We start from the raw sequence: 6,673 nt of genomic DNA, 5'->3' as shown, positions 1-6,673 counted from the left end.
CTAGCTGGTATGTACAGAACGATTGAGACAATTCCAAACACCACATGGTCAGGCGATTCCTGAATCACTGTGTGGTATGGTGATTCCTGGATCACTGTGTGGTATGGCGATTCCTGGATCACTGTGTGGTATGGTGATTCCAGGATCACTGTGTGGTATGGTGATTCCTGGATCACTGTGTGGTATGATGATTCCTGAATCACTGTGTGTTATGGTAATTCCTGAATCACTGTGTGGTATGGTGATTCCTGGAGCACTGTGTGGTATGGTGATTCCTGGATCACTCTGTGGTATGGCGATTCCTGGATCACTGTGTGGTATGGTGTAATTCCTGGATCACTGTGTAGTATGATGATTCCTGTATCACTGTGTGTTATGGTGTAATTCCTGAATCACTGTGTGGTATGGTGATTCCTGGATCACTGTGTGGTAGATGGTGATTCCTGAATCACTGTGTGGTATATGTGTTATGGTAATTCCTGAATCACTGTGTGGTATGGTGATTCCTGAATCACTGTGTGTTATGGTAATTCCTGAATCACTGTGTGGTATGGTGATTCCTGAATCACTGTGTGTTATGGTAATTCCTGAATCACTGTGTGGTATGGTGATTCCTGAATCACTGTGTGGTATGGTGATTCCTGGATCACCGTGTGGTATGGTGTAATTCCTGAATCACTGTGTGGTATGGTGATTCCTGAATCACTGTGTGTTATGGTAATTCCTGAATCACTGTGTGGTATGGTGATTCCTGGATCCCTGTGTGGTATGGTGATTCCTGGATCACTGTGGTATGGTGATTCCTGGATCACTGTGTGGGATGGTGTAATTCCTGTATCACTGTGTGGTATGGTGATTCCTGGATCACCGTGTGGTATGGTGTAATTCCTGAATCACTGTGTGGTATGGTGATTCCTGGATCCCTGTGTGGTATGGTGATTCCTGGATCACTGTGTGGTAGATGGTGATTCCTGAATCACTGTGTGGTATATGGTGGTTCCTGGATCACTGTGGTATATGATGATTCCTGGATCACTGTGTGGTATATGGTGATTCCTGGATCACTGCGGTATATGATGATTCCTGGATCACTGTGTGGTATATGGTGATTCCTGAATCACTGTGTGGTATATGGTGGTTCCTGGATCACTGTGGTATATGATGATTCCTGGATCACTGTGTGGTATATGGTGATTCCTGAATCACTGTGTGGTATATGGTGATTCCTGGATTACTGTGGTATATGATGATTCCTGGATCACTGTGTGGTATATGGTGATTCCTGAATCACTGTGTGGTATATGTGTTATGGTAATTCCTGAATCACTGTGTGGTATGGTGATTCCTGAATCACTGTGTGGTATGGTGTAATTCCTGTATCACTGTGTGGTATGGTGATTCCTGGATAACTGTGTGGTATGGTGTAATTCCTGGATCACTGTGTGGTATATGGTGATTCCTGGATCACTGTGGGGTATGGTGATTCCTGGATCACTGTGTGGTATATGGTGATTCCTGAATCACTGTGTGGTATATGGTGATTCCTGGATCACTGTGGTATATGATGATTCCTGGATCACTGTGTGGTATATGGTGATTCCTGGATCACTGTGTGGTATATGGTGATTCCTGGATCACTGTGTGGTATGGTGATTCCCATCAGATTTTTTTTTACTATTTTTAAATTTAGGCATTTTGTGCATAGGAAGTGATAAGGATCCAATCATTCCCGTTTGATAATTACTAAGCTCAAGCATGATCCATCTATTAACAGTACTTAGACTTACTGGTTTTAAAACAATTGCATTAATTGACCGCAGATATCTAATATATTTTCCCTTGCAAAAAATAGTGTTATGTGAAGGTAAGCTTTCTTTAGAAATTTAATGGATTTATTTACTCATTTGTTTGTAATTAGTGTTTACTTTCTTTTTAACTGGCCTCATCCTGTCAGTTATTAATGTAGTATGTTTTTTTGGTTTTTTTTAAAAAGAATTTCTTTACGTTTGAATGCAAGTTAAATTAAGTATGATTGGTTGAAAATAAGTTGGTCCAATAATTGGAAAACCAATGCAACTTTTACCACAGGTATCCTGCGATACATGTTTATATTTCAGCAAATAGTCACACAGATCACATCACAGAAGATGTGTTATAGCTGTCCTCAGATATAGCCGCACCTTGCTTTAATCAGAGATGCCTTTGTTAGGATTGTAATTCAACTCTTATTGGATCTTGTGATAGTCTGTTTATTGAAATGTGGTGTGACAAATATTAACTACGTAACAAAAATTAGTGTCATATTGTGCTGGTGTTTGTTTAGCGCATGCATCATGTTAATTTTAAATGTTTGAGGGTCTGTGCCATATTTAGTAAAACTATATGTAAAGGGTAACACCACCCCCAACTACATTGGTGATGAAAATGAGATCATGGACATAAAGGCTGAAAATCAGTTGTTTTCGTTCTTTCAAGGAGAAAAACTTAAAATTTACAACTTGACAAATTTCTGGAAAAGACTGAAAATTCTACATACCATCCATTTAATTTCTGTGTCACAGATAATATGGTTGATATGGTTTTGTGTACAGATTATGACAATCTTATTTGACCCAGGGCTTGTATTTAAATGTGAATAGCTTGTAGATAGATCTTGCCTCTCAGGGTTTATATAGGTCATGTATAAAAATAACTCTGTATTGGTATCAAGAATAAATTTACACCAAAATGATACTTTATCTTCGGAGTCCTGATATGGCTACAGTTCTTCAAATGACATCTGAGATGTAATGGACTCATGTGTATTTCATAACCCAACAGACATGCTAAACATACAAACAGATTCATAACTTTATCAAAAATTTGTGAATGTGATTTTTGCATTGAGAGACGTACAGTAAAGGTAGAAATTATCACTGGGATTATAGTTTGTTACATATGGCACTCATGGAATCAACCTTTGATTTGTAAGGCAACAATTCAAAACATAATTGAATATCAATTTATCTTACGTTGTACTTACTTGTTTTCTAAAACCATGAAGTAAACAAACAAAAAATAGTCATCAATGACAATTTCTGACTTTATAACTATGTTTTCTACTGTTTATCAGGTGTATGTGTATAATGTATATAACATGGCCAGCAACCAATCTTATTCTAACTAAATGCTGGTCATGTTACGAAGAGTACATTATCGCTACAGTGGTTGTGTACAAATAGTTTTATACCAAAACATCAATATCATAATCACATACATGTCTAATGGAGTTTTTAAATTAAATCAGAAAAGAATGAAATGTCTGTGATAATATATTCTATGTAAAGTACTTTATGCATTGTCTTAACCCTTTCACCCCTAGGTAACTCGAGTAGACTCGACCATACATTCATCTCGATGAGTACATACCAGGTAATGGTCTACAGTGGTGAAAGGGTTAATCGATGTGGATACAAACATAAGTGATAATTACGTACATATAGACACATACAAATGTATTGATGATGCTAGCATGGTATTATACCAGCTATACATCTTGCGGGGCATAGTTGGGCTTAATTTGATGTGAAGGCAAACTTTCAGGTGAGGGGTCTGGGGACTGCGTAGGCCTTCAGCGTGTCCAATTCGGAGCCATGATAATATAAGGGGCTCCAGAGGCAATCCCCCTCCTCCACCTGAAAGAAAATGATTATGAGGATTCTAAATACTGATAGACACCAGAATGATGTAGATGATAACTTCAACATCAATTGAGAACTTTAAGCACTCTCCGTAAATGAGGTACAATAACATATATGTATTTCTAGCTAAATTCTGATCTTTTAGCATATACTTTCAATTGTCTGTTGAAGAATGTTAACATGTGTTAAAATGTAGTCTGGTACAGTAAATGCAGTTAATTAAACTGAAAATATCCCTTTGGAAGATTTTTTTTTTAAGTGAGAAATCATTATGTGGGCAAACACATACAACATTATGTTGACCAGCCTTACCATTTGATGATGGTTTACCAGTTAGTTATTGTCAATTACATAAACATGTATGTGATTCAGTACTTATATTGCATTGTTTCCTATTTGCACAAAGTGCTCAGACAATTGTTGTGAAGTATCTTTCCAAATTGTGTAAATACAATTGTATCTGTTATCTTGGTAATAAAAATTAATTAATTTTTAACCTGGATTTTTGAGTAATTTATGCATTGTTGTCAACCTATATGCATCTCATTCCAGGTCCAGAAATCAGGATAAATATAGATGTCAATATCAACTAGTTTCAGAATATAAGTATGCAAATGTAATGGAACTAGACAGAATCCTAAATTTTAAAAACCTAAATATGATGTGACTATCAATCTTACATGTTAAGTAATGGTATGTGATTATTGGTGAAATTGCAACACTTTTACTACTTTTATGATTAATTTATGGGAATGCAGAACTCAAATGAAGCTGATATCTAGTAACATTTAGTGTGTTCCACATGTTCTCCAATAAAGGTTTGTTATTCTATAAAAGGCAACTTTTAAATCACTTGCAGGTGTATGCTATTTTTTTGTTTCTCCTCAGTTCCTGTTGTCTTTCCTTTTGTTTTGGCGTCTTCTCAGTTCCTGTTGTCTTTCCTTTTGTTTTGGTGTCTCCTCAGTTCCTGTTGTCTTTCTTTTTGATTTGGTGTCTCCTCAGTTCCTGTTGTATTTCCTTTTGTTTTGGCGTCTTCTCAGCTCCTGTTGTCTTTCCTTTTGTTTTGGTGTCCCCTCAGTTCATGTGTCTTTCCTTTTGTTTTGGTGTCTCCTCAGTTTCTGTTGTCTTTCCTTTGGTTTGGTGTCTCCTCAGTTCCTGTTGTCTTTCCTTTTGTTTTGATGTCTGCTCAGTTCCTGTTGTCTTTCCTTTTGTTTTGGTGTCCCCTCAGTTCATGTTGTCTTTCCTTTTGTTTTGGTGTCTCCTCAGTTCCTGTTGTCTTTCCTTTTGTTTTGGTGTCTCCTCAGTTCCTGTTGTCTTTCCTTTTGATTTGGTGTCTCCTCAGTTCATGTTGTCTTTCCTTCTGTTTTGGTGTCTTCTCAATTCTTGTTGTCTTTCCTTTTGTTTTTATTTCTCCTCAGTTCCTATTGTTTTCTATATTGACAGAGTTCCAATTCTGTCTTTGAGATGACAATGACATATTTTTATACTTTATAAAGACATTTTCCTGTAACGAATAAACAAACTAAGAGAATCTGTTATGTAACATCAGCCAGCTTTAATGTTTCAGCAAGCATAACAATATCAAGTAAGTAAACCCCTCAAGGCCAAACAAACATTCATTTATAGCTGCAAATTATCATTAAAAAGTGAACCTTTATCTTTTGTACTCGTGTTTGGTATTGGAGGGTCAGTTGAATCTCTCATCTCCATATATTATGCACGTCATATATGAATTAGTTACCAAGGCATACAAAATATGTTTCTGGAAAACACATACCCTAAATTTCTACGCCTACTGAGTAAATATTCATTCCAGTTTCACATAAACACTGATATAAGTTAGCTAACCTTCTCTTTATAGCACAAACTTATACGGTTTGGGAAGAAGAATTCATCAATATTAAAAAAAAGTATCGCTGGAATCGGGTATAATTGGCACTGAATGACAAGTAAATACTACATACTACTCACTTCTCTATGTCAGGACAAAATTTTGTCTTCTGCTAATCAGATCACTTGTCCTCTAAATAAATATTTTATCACGTGACTGCTTGTGTCATAAAGTGAATACACTCCTTTCATATACCCACAAATCTCAATAATAAGCCATTGCTTATTTTCATATCCAGTAAGAAAACCCAGGCTTATTTTCAAAACCAGCTAATATTCAAGGCAGTCTTATTTCCTAAATCACTAAGACTGTAAGCAATCGATGACATATTTACAAGTCCTTTATTTTGCCTGGTAAAAAGTAATGTTTTCAAGGTTTTATTCCAAGATTTTTGTTTCTTTTAACAAATTGTCGCCATAATAGATCATTGGAATAGACCTACATGGAATTCAATGTTGATTTTAAGACCAGCCTATTTTCAAAGAGGGTCTATTACTGAAATATGTTCAACTGCAAGAAATCCAAGGCTTACTTTCAAGGCCTGCTTATTTTGAAATACACTGTACCGTAAAAACCCGTGTAATTTGCCAGTTACTTTTTTGAGGCTGAAAATGCTGAAAAAACTTCTACTTATCTATTTTGCGCATCTTTTTTTCTCCTAAAGGCTTATTATTGCGATTTTAGGGAAATTGCATAGCACCTCATGTAATCATACTGATTGTGATCAGAATTACGACAATAGCATGATGTCATCAAGGCATCATGACGTAACACAGAAGATGATTGACATGAAGTCTAAATAGTTATGTCCGACACTTGATAATGGTCAGGGAAACAAGTTTAAACAAATATTCACAAAAACTCTTGGTATTGTGATAAAAGGGATCTTTAATTTTTTTCCATTTCATATAAGATTTTTGAAATCATTCAAATTTTTTTTTCAGAGTCTCACTTAAATGAAAAGTTCAGACATGTTTCATAAATCTCATATGTAATGAAATTGAATCCTTTAGAACTAAAGACAGTCCAAAAAGAGGAATAATGCATCTCACAAATCCAAGGATTTTTCTACAGAAATCACATATCTACTGTGTTCTGCACC

This window comes from Mizuhopecten yessoensis, unplaced genomic scaffold, assembly GCF_002113885.1.
Source record: "Mizuhopecten yessoensis strain PY_sf001 unplaced genomic scaffold, ASM211388v2 scaffold7201, whole genome shotgun sequence".
Lineage (NCBI taxonomy): Eukaryota > Metazoa > Mollusca > Bivalvia > Pectinida > Pectinidae > Mizuhopecten > Mizuhopecten yessoensis.
The sequence above is the reverse complement of the archived record's forward strand: the minus strand, read 5'-3'. Positions refer to the sequence as shown.